The sequence below is a fragment of the Triticum aestivum genome, chromosome 6A (assembly GCF_018294505.1).
Source record: "Triticum aestivum cultivar Chinese Spring chromosome 6A, IWGSC CS RefSeq v2.1, whole genome shotgun sequence".
Lineage (NCBI taxonomy): Eukaryota > Viridiplantae > Streptophyta > Magnoliopsida > Poales > Poaceae > Triticum > Triticum aestivum.
Genome location: NC_057809.1, coordinates 323,823,037 through 323,830,814, shown reverse-complemented (window position 1 = coordinate 323,830,814; position 7,778 = coordinate 323,823,037). Strand labels below are relative to the sequence as shown.

Here is a 7,778-nt window from a genome sequence, read left to right as displayed (position 1 = left end):
AGTTTGAATGTTCAAGTGTATGAATAATGATATATCCAAAAAATATGTTGGGTTTTAAATTGCACTTAATTAATTATATTTAATTTATTACTTTACATTTTATTAATTCCCAAGGAGTACCTTGTGTAAGCAAGGAACATCAAGAAGGTGAGTTCCTCTAGGTATGAACATCTCTGGGTCTTTCTCCTATAAAAGTGTAATAGTTATTGGATTAGGATCATGTTTGGTTTAGGTATACTATCAAACTGCAAATGAAGAACAACAACGGAGATAGTGCCACCTTATAAAAATCTCATAGTCACTACAATTGATCGTAGATCTAATCAGCGGTCCTATTAGGTGGGCTGCAACTGAAGAAAAACAGACCATTGAGAGATTTTAGGCTAAGAGCCTATTCTGGACATTGCAAGTGTGACATACCCCTAACTTTTTAAGTGATGAACATAGTTCACTGCCTAAATTTGCATGGCCAAGCAAACTTTTTTCTTAATGAAATCTCACCATTAGATTTGATAATTTATAGCATGCTTTATCTTGAATTTTCTGTATGTTCACCTACAAAAGTATGCATGCAATTCTGAACACTTAATTTTCTATTTTATAGCAATAAAACCATGCATGCAATTCTGAACGTGCCAGAAAACAAATAAATAAACATACACTTCTGAAGAAATATATCATGGCAGTCATAATATTGAGTCATTTCATGTAATAAAAATTGCATAAGGAGAAAATGCTTCGATGGAATAATCTAAAATTATTCACAATGGATATGTAATACTCCAACTTGTATATCTACTACCAATAATATCCCAACTGAATGAATGGAAGGTGCACCCACCTATGTAGTCCAGATTTTTGATTAAATGCACACACTTAAACACATCATAAGATAAGTTTAACACAAATAGTAGGCATATAATGAAATTTAGACATCCTTGATGCTTGCAAAGACGAACCTAATTTAGAACTTCTAAAATATGTGTCAACTACCCTGAAAACCTCCCTTGAATTGGTTCGGTGATGTTCAATCAGCCAACCATGTATAACTTTTGTAGTCATAGCAAAGTGATCCGCTATGTATGGATGATGTGATACATAACAATTAAGATATTGTATCTGCCTTTTGCTAATTAATATAAACTTTGTTGGGTGTGATAAATAGATGATTGCCTTCTTGGCTCTTAAATTGGTTGAAAAACTACTATTCTATATGAACTGCTCTTTTTGTTCTCTTTATTTCTAATTTCCTTCGTGTGAAAATATATCTCTACCAGACTATTCTTCTTAAGGCCTTGTTTGGATACGTAAGATTAGCCGAACAGGTTTTCCATGAATCCGTGTAACCGCCTAACAGATTAAAACCTTGTTTGGGTCCTCCAACAAAAACGTGGATAAGAATAATTCTGTTTTCACAAAGCTGGAAAACTGTGTTTTATCAAAAACAAGATAGGAAGGTTATCTCAAACCGAGGTCAAACTATTCTCTCGGTCGTCAGTGATCTCATTGACCCTCATACGGGAGCATGGGACGAGCCCCTGATCCGTTCTATTTTTAATCCTGTCGACGCCATAAGGATCATGCAAATCCCAATTAATCATAATGCATTTGATGATTTTATTGCCTGGAGCCCAGATCGAAGAGGTATTTTTTCAGTTCGTTCGGCGTACCGCTTACAATGGATTCAATCTTTTCAGGCGCATGCAAATGTATTGGCACGCCCAGCTGGATCAAACTTATCAGAAGTATGGCCTACACTGTGGAAACTGCAGGTTCCACGTAAGATTCAGATTTTTTGCTGGCGTGCACTTCATGGAATTATCCCCCTAAGATCCATACTCACTAATAGACATGTGGGTACCAATGGCTCATGTCCGATTTGTCACCAGGACGCAAAAGATGTACGCCATCTGCTTTTTGACTGTACACAGGCAAAGGAATTATGGCTTCGACTGGGTATACTGGATATTGTTGAAGAAGCGAAGTTAATTGATCGCTCTGGTTCAATCATACTCGAACACCTGATCCTAGCAGACTCCAGACCGATCCCTATAAAGCCTAATTTGCATGTAAAGCAGGTGATAGCGGTTGGGGCTTGGTACTTATGGTGGGTGCGCCGTCAACTCACCCATGATGGATCACCGCCACCTCCCTCGAGATGGCCTATTTCGGTCCTGGCAATTGCAAATAATTTTCATCAAGCCAACTTAAAAATTCGCGTTGTACATGAACATAAATGGAGCAAGCCGGAACCCAAGTTTGTGAAGCTAAACGTGGATGCCTCTTTCCATATGGATGAGGGTGCAGGAGCCATTGCAGCTGTTCTTAGAGACAGTAATGGTAATTTTTTGGCGGCACAATATCGGTTTATACCTTACGTAGCAGATGTGGTGACAACGGAGGCTATGGCTATGCGTAATGGACTAATCTTTGCAAATTCTCTGGGGTTCTCTCGAGTGGAAGCTGAGTCTGACTCCTTGACGGTAATTGATTATTGTACTGGACAGACAAGATGGTGGGATGCTGCGGCGGCGATCTTTGCGGAATGTGTGGACGTGTCTTCGTCAATCGGGAAGGTCAAATTTAAACATTGTTATCGTTCTTCTAATCAAGCGACGCATATGCTAGCTAATCATGGTTTTTGTAATAAGATTTCTAGTTGTTGGATGGGGGAACCTCCGGGCTGCCTAGTTCCAAACCTTGTGGACGATGTAATCCCTGTTTAATTTTTTAATAAAGCTAGCCATGATGGCCTTTCCTCAAAAAAAAAATATTACTCGTTTTTGTGAAAACGGGATTAAAGAAAACTTGACGTAACAGAATTTCTTCTCTCCGCTCCTTCCTCAACCAACTCATCAGTTGAATCGGTCTCCAAAACAAACAAGGAACTGCGCTCGCTGGTTTCACCCTCTCGTAGCCCAAACAAAGTTTTTCTTAAACAGGGTTTGCACAAAAAAGAGAGTAATACCCGTTTTACTAAAAATCAGCTGAAAACTTGTTTTCTGAAAATCCAACGATAATCCCCGCTATCCAAACAACCACTAAAGGACATGTACTCCTGATCATTTACGACAAGAAACAGACAAGTTTGGTAACTCTGGTCATTTCTCTCCCTACCTGGCTCTTATTGTACGGTAAAAAACGAATCCCTCGTTCACAGGATCCGGATGGACGCAACTTCCGGTCTCCTCTGTCTTTAGGCGAGCGTGCTCAAAATCCCCCTCGACCCCGGCTGCATCAGGCGACTCCGCGACCCCACCGCCGGCCTCCGCCCTCCCCGCACCGGCGACCTCCCCCTCCTCTCCCTTCCCTTCCCTTCCCCCATATCGAGAAGGGAGGCCATGGTGCTCCCAACATGGCTGTATCTAGACCAAGCCCGTGGGGTTCCAGCTCGACCTCCTCGCAGCGACCACGGCGGCAGGATCCGCGGATCCATGGCCACGGCGGTGCGAGCGCGCAGACGCAGCCTTCAGAAGAGAGGAGGCATGTCGGCCATGGCGTTCCCGCCGCAGCCGGGTCACTGGCTCCACCACGAGCTCCTCGCAGTTGTCAGTGACGACGGCGGCTCCGAACCCTAGCGGACGCTCCTGCTCGTCTTCCTCCACACCTCTGCTCGTGCCCGTCTTCCTCGGCGCCATATTCAGCACCTACAAGAACGCAGCTTCCTCTCCCGCGACAGGGGATGGTAACTCCTCAAACCCCCCATCCTTCCCTTCCACTCTGCTCTGATGCAACATTTTCTCTTTTTTTCATGATTCACCACTCGTAATGGACTTGCAAGCAGGAGGGACGTGGGTCAGGCATCTGTATGTGCTGCTGAATTTGATTGATGGTTCTTGGTTGTTGAGTAATTCTTGTTAGTTGTTATATGTGCTGCTGAACTCACCATCATGGACTTGATTCATGTTGGTTGCTGAATTCAGTGTTGATTGTTGATTGTCGAGAGAGAATCCAGGTGGGCGGTTGTATGCTGGCGCTGGCTCAACTCGCAGTCCTTTTTAAAATGTCTAATCTGAGAAAAAAAAGGAAACACTAGCGGGCAGCACATACGGGCACGGGCTCGTTCGATGCGTATGGGTACGATGCCGCCGCTGCCGCCGATCTACGCGGCGGCTGATCTACTTCTCCGGCCATCCGCCGCCGCCGGCCGGACTCCTCCTGCTCATGTGCCTCTGATTTGGATCGAAGTCACGGCGGTAGTGGTGCGGCGGCAGCGGGGGAGGAGGCGATGGGTGATGAGGCCTGAAGATGAGGTTGTCCTTGTAGGAGGATGTCGGGGACGGGCAGCGCGATGAGGGTGGCGCATCGAAGTTGGAGACCAGCGTGTGTTCCGGCAATGGGTGGAGGGGCAGCCACGCGGTGGTGGGGAGCAGCGGGTTCGTGTCCATGCCCAGACCACTGGGGCTGGGGGTTTCTTCCCGGATTGTTGATGAATATACTTGTGGATTCGTGATTCTTGTGTCCCTTGATGCGGTGCAAGATTCATGGGGATTTGGGGCGAGGAATATTGGGGTGCAATTCGGGGGGATCATGCCTCGGATTCTTGGGGTCGCCGGGGATGCGGTGATTGAAGGAGAAGACGGTGGACGGAGAGAGGAGGGAGGAGGAGGGGGAGGCTTCGGATTTCAAAAAGAGACTTGGCTCATTCGATACTGCCAATTCCTTTGGTGCTGATTTTGAGTTGTTAAGAACCCCTTGATTGATACAAATCTTAATTTTGTTTTATGTGGAGCATCAGTGTTGGGGATATCTTGTTAAACATCCAGTTCCCCTGACATGCATGAACTGTTCAGTATAGGATGCCCATCTTATGCAGCTATGTTTGCTCTGTTTACATTGTTTTCTACCATGTGTTATGTTTGCAACATTTCCCTATGCTCTGATTGATAATATGTATTTTGATGTTTTTGCCTAATTTGTGGTTACCTTTGTTTCGTAGGAACTTGTCAAATCTTGGTCTGAAGGGAATGTTATCTCCTGAGGTTGGACAGCTTACTAATATGCATTTTCTATAAGCATATTCTATAGTTCCTCTGGTGACGTTTGTTTCTGAACACTTTGGTTTTGACATAACATGTTTCACGCTTTCAACCATAAGATAGTATTTGGTATTTCTGAAACTACCAACTGAATAAGAGTCATTTTGCACTTCGATATAGGCTATCATGTTGAGCACAGTAGTAAAGCTGAAACTTCGTAGTGTGTATGTTTTCCTGATGAGGCTTATGACCTCAGCTTTTGAGCTGTCAATTAAGGCACATCAATCAACTTGGTGTATGTTCTTTCTTGGAGTGTAGTTGGATACAAGACAGGTGTTTCTTCTTGGATCTACGGGACTTTTGAGAATACAATTTTGCATGGATCAAATTCAAATACCACCCAGTGCTTTATGTAGTTTTCCTATTGTTAATACCATAGTAAATCTATCTGTTGAATTATGTATGCCCATTCAGGCACTCACCAAGAAAGCATCTTATGTCTACAGATATTATTTTTTGTATCTTATGTACTTGTGAAATGATGTTCGCCCTTCAAAATTTTCTGATCTATTTTCCTTCCATCCATAGTGTACTGCACAGGAACTTGTTCTATGGTATTATCCCTAGAGAGATGGGAGATTTACGAGAGCTGAAGGTGTTGGATCTGGGGTACAATAACTTCAATGGACCAATTCCATCAGAGCTAATAAACATTTTATCCCTGGAATTTATGTGCGTGCGAACTTTGATACTCCCTCCGTTCGTTTTTATAAGGCGTTTCAGACAGCTGAGTTTGAACTGTTTAGTACACTGTCTGAATTTACTAAAACGTCTTATATAAGTGAACAGAGGGAGTATATGTTTCTTTTTCATTTCTGTTTAACTTCAAAACTTGACTGACCTTACTATTTGAATTGCAGCTTTCTTAAAAGAAACAGACTTTATGGTGATTTACCTCTTGAACTAAATGAGCTCATCAGTCTGTGTGAGTCTCAGGTTCGCCACGGCAGGACTTTCTCAAATAGGATGCCCGCTGCAAGGTTTGTCTAAGTTTTCTTCTACTTGCATATCTGAGAGTTAAACTCGTGATTATGCAAGGCTTGAGTTAAATTTTCAAATCAAATAGGGATTTGAGCAAGCTTGATTTTGGTTAAAAAATCCCACCCTGTTCCTGCAATCACATGTATGTTAATGATATCTGAAATATTTGAGAATTATCTGTTTCGACTCAAGAAATATCAGACTTCTTTTAGGAACATTTCCTCCACAAAATGGTAAATTATATCCGAGTCGGCATCCCTGAAACCCAGCCCAAATCCACATATAACCTCACTCCGGATGAACCCTAGACCCAAATCTCTTGACAATGCCATGTTGAAAGATAGGCTTGCTAAGATTCGGCTCAAGAATTCCTGAGGGTACTTCTGTCTTTATCATATTTGTTCTCACACCTTGGGCGTTGTGTTTTCCCGCCGCAACGCACGCGTCGACCCGCAGTCCTCATGTTAAGTGAACCAGAAGCGGTACATGCGAGAGAAAAGAAAAACACACCCAACCACCTGCACGACCCTTCCTCTCGATCCCATCTGGACCTTTAGTATTCTCGGGATATATCTGATTATGATGATGTTCCGTACTGCTCTGGAGCCGACAACTTTTTGGACTGCTCGATGTTTATAACCAATGAGACTACTTTTTTGGTTGTTGGCTGGAGGCTGGAGCTATCACTGTGACTGAAATTTTCTTTTCACCAAAGTAATATTATATGGTCATCAAAAACCAATGACAGGTCAACACTTGTCAGCAGTTTGCAATTTGTATTACAGTATGCGTAAGCCAATGGTCAGACATTGTTGTTTTAGTTAGGAAATGTAGAAAACGTGTTCATGATTTATGTAGATTGGATAGTCCCTTCAAACTGCAGTATTCGATCTTGAGCGGACAATCTAACTATATGTTTCCTTATAGAAAATTGACTATATGTTCCATGAATTGACTGATTAGTTTGGCACGATCAGATTAAACTAGGTCTTGATTTGAAGGTCCAGTTAGGGCAGCTGGTGCTGGTTTGTTTATTGTAATACTAACTATGCCATTTAGACAGAGACATGTGGTCTTTCTCATTCCTCGACATTTCCTTTGCTACCAAGATTTTTCATTCTAGGTTGTGGAAAAACGGATGTAGCATTCCTTCTACAAGTTGTCATGAGCTGGGACATAGAAGAAGAGAGCCGACATAGAAGAAGAGAGCCGACGAGAAGTTGCACAGCGGTTCGCTCCGGTGTCGCTGCCAATGGCGTTGCGCAAAGTGCAGATTGCAGGCTAGATGCGTACGAGTCCATCCCTACGTCCATGATGTTGAAGCATAGGAAATCAAGTCAATTAGATAGTATATCTGGTTCTGAAAGTTGTCTTTTGTGTAGTATATCTGGTTATGAAAGTTGTCTTTTGTGTACGCAGTTTTGCCATTATTTTGTAAAAGCTTTGAGTTTTTGATAATATAATTGTCTTACTAATAACACTTTTAATCAATTCATACCAAGGCTAATAGCCAAGTTATGCACAAATTGTTCATGTTTTCTTGATGACTGCTATTGTCAGAAGATTTTTTTCAGCATTTAAGTAATACCGATCCCACTTTCAGTTATGTATGCAAAGCCAGTAGCAAAGTAATGACCGCTCCTTGTTGGTCGGATATTTCCTATTTCCAGGCTTTATCTCATTCTGCTTTTCGCACCATGCTGATTTGTGAATGAGAACCTACATGATCATCCACCCTGATTTGTAATTCGTGGTCAC

At 42.6% G+C, this 7,778-nt stretch overlaps 1 long non-coding RNA gene across 8 annotated transcripts; it reads left to right on the top strand.

Moving 5' to 3' along the window:
* Nucleotides 1-3,135: 3,135 nt before the first annotated feature.
* LOC123127497 (uncharacterized) lies at nucleotides 3,136-7,546 on the top strand. Of its 8 annotated transcripts, XR_006462549.1 has the most exons (5): nucleotides 3,139-3,685; nucleotides 3,785-3,806; nucleotides 4,940-4,982; nucleotides 5,568-5,711; nucleotides 5,900-7,546. It is a non-coding gene; the product is annotated as an uncharacterized lncRNA (long non-coding RNA). The 8 variants fall into 8 exon arrangements; XR_006462548.1 differs by having other exon boundaries at nucleotides 3,140-3,806; XR_006462544.1 differs by lacking the exon at nucleotides 3,785-3,806 and having other exon boundaries at nucleotides 3,142-3,685.
* The last annotated feature ends 232 nt before the right edge of the window (nucleotides 7,547-7,778 follow it).